The sequence below is a fragment of the Acanthisitta chloris genome, unplaced genomic scaffold (genome assembly GCF_000695815.1).
Source record: "Acanthisitta chloris isolate BGI_N310 unplaced genomic scaffold, ASM69581v1 scaffold23912, whole genome shotgun sequence".
Classification (NCBI taxonomy): domain Eukaryota; kingdom Metazoa; phylum Chordata; class Aves; order Passeriformes; family Acanthisittidae; genus Acanthisitta; species Acanthisitta chloris.
This window is the reverse complement of record NW_008661362.1, coordinates 6,149-8,681: the sequence shown is the minus strand read 5'-3', so window position 1 is coordinate 8,681 and position 2,533 is coordinate 6,149.

Genomic DNA, 2,533 nt, shown 5'->3' with positions numbered 1-2,533 from the left:
GGGGTGGGTACCCAGCAGATGGCATCCGTATCCAACACTTGTGCTGGAGCCTCACCTTCCTGAAGGCTTCTCTTCCACCTGATTTATCCCAGGATCTGTTCCTTCATTAATTCTTATTTTTCATTAGAATACTTAATGCTCTCATATTTCACAATATTCGCTGGTTTAGTGTTTCTTTTACTACTTGTGTTGCTTCCTAAGAGTGAAGTTCACTCATCATCCCTCTGTGTCCAGGGGCACAGTGTGTGACCTTTATATAAGGATCCTCAGAAACTAGAATGATTAAAAAAACTAGGAAAAAATACTTGAGATCTGTCCATTTCCACAGTGGGAAATATGGGGAGGTATAGGCTGGGAGTCTGCAAAATCAGGACACATCACATCTCCATAATCTTTATACTTGGGGAAAATAGGTTTTGTGGGAGGGAACAGGAGTGCTGAGTAAGTTCACGCAGCATTCCCTGGCAGCCTCACTTTCTAACCCAGATATCCGGCAGGCAGAGGCAGTGGATTTGGGTGTTACAGTCATTCTCCAACAATGGAAGTGCTGCGAAATATGTAGCACCACTTATTAAGAAAGGATTAGGAGTGGGGAACCACGAGTAGGAAGACAGGAGGAGCCCTGGAGCAGAGCCTCAGGCACTGTTGCAGAAACATGTTTTCTGGAGTGAGATTACAGCCATGTTACAAGGATTGTTTGTTTGACAAACCAACCCATAGAGACAATCCTGAGCTTCTACACGTCTGTGCAGATCCTGCCATGCCCCAGACTCCCTCACACCTCTGCCGAACGTAAATCAAGATATCATCTGCCAGTGACAGTGTGTGGGATTAGTTGTGCCCCTGCCCCTGCAGGCACTGAGGAGATCCACATGGAACCAAACTGCTGAGAAGTTTGGAGTCGCAACTTAAGGGACCCAGTGGAAAAGAAACTTCTGCCCAATCTCTATCATGTTCTAAATCTTCTCTTCTCAGGTTTCTAAGGCTTGGATTTCACCCAAGAATAGACTGGTGCTTATTAATTAATTCCCTTTGAGGCTGTTCAGAGTCATATTTAACAGCAGTCTTATTCTGGGTTTGTTGGTCCAGTGTGGCCATAAGGATGACCAGCAGGAACTGCTGTGGTGGATTACTCTGGCTCTGGCCCATGGTCTGTCTCATCCAGCCTTGGCAGTGCCTGATCCAAGCACCTCAAACGTGAGGGCTGGATCCTTTCCCACAGAGAGTTACGGAGTATCTTCCTCTCTGAAGAGATTCCTCCCAGTCTGAGTCATTAGTGGCTGCTTTACATTCTGGAACATGAGGTTTATGTCCCTCCAAAACGTAATGGAAAGGTGGAGAATGCAACCCACAAAACTCTAGACCTCAGTAATTAGACACCCACAAGATAATTACACACTGTATAAAAAGAACCGTATAAAAAGGCATTGCGAAAGTAATTCTTACCTGTTCTAAAAAGCTGCTCTGCTGTACCTCTGGCCAGGTAACACCTTGCTTTTCTAGTCCCTCTTCCTTCAGCAGATCTCAAAGCCTGTTGCAAAAGAGGACACTGCCATTGCACCAGATGAACCTGAGCTCACCTCGCTGCCTGCCATGGACCTGCTGCAAACCTGGGATAGAATTTTACCCAGGTCCCTCTTGCTGCTGTGCCTCACATCATGGCAAACTCACCACAGAACAGCTGTGTCTGACAATCTTTTCCCTTACTCTCAGTTCTAGATTAAAAAAAGTACCCAAAAGTCCAAGGCTTTCTTCTTTACATCATCACCTACTCTAATCACATCCTTCTTGTCCCAGAGTATCACTGCAACACAGTGACCAGAGGGAACACAGAGCTCCCTGTGCTCTCCTGCCTTTGACTTATGGCCATTTCCCAGCCCATCCCTTTGCATCCCTCTCCACTGCAACTCAGCTCAATTCCAAACCCACAAAGATCATTTTAGTCTTAGGAAGAGCATTTGGATTGAAGTTCGTACTGGACCATAAGCCAACATTTAGTTGAACACCACAAGGACAGGACATCTAACCTCCTAAAAATGGTGGAAGAAGCTAAATTTGTTTATTAAATTGAGTTTGAAGGCACAGAGTGAGTTAAAGGTTGGACACTAATTCTAAACCAGCAGTTCTCTCCAAGGCAGGCTGAGAACTGTCTCTTTAAGGGACTTTTGTACATATATAATTTTTAACTGAAAATGATTCCCTGTTAGTTTTAAGAGTAAACCAATAGACACAGAAAGTGTTATATTAAGAAACACTCAGAGGTGACCCAGATTTGGAAGAGCCCCACTAATAACCCGTGCTGTGAGCTCCTGTGCTGTGTGTACAGGCAGCCCTCACTGCTCACCTCTGAGCCACTGAGCCAGGACACCACATCTGCAGGCAAAGAAAACACCAAGGACATGTCCCAGGCTCCTCCTGCTCATGAAATGCACTTTATGGCTCTGCTGAGCCTCTTCCTGATGAGTGATGTGCCCTGTGCCTGCAGGGACACTGACAGCAGTGAGAACACGTTCTGGAGGCTGCGAGGACCCTG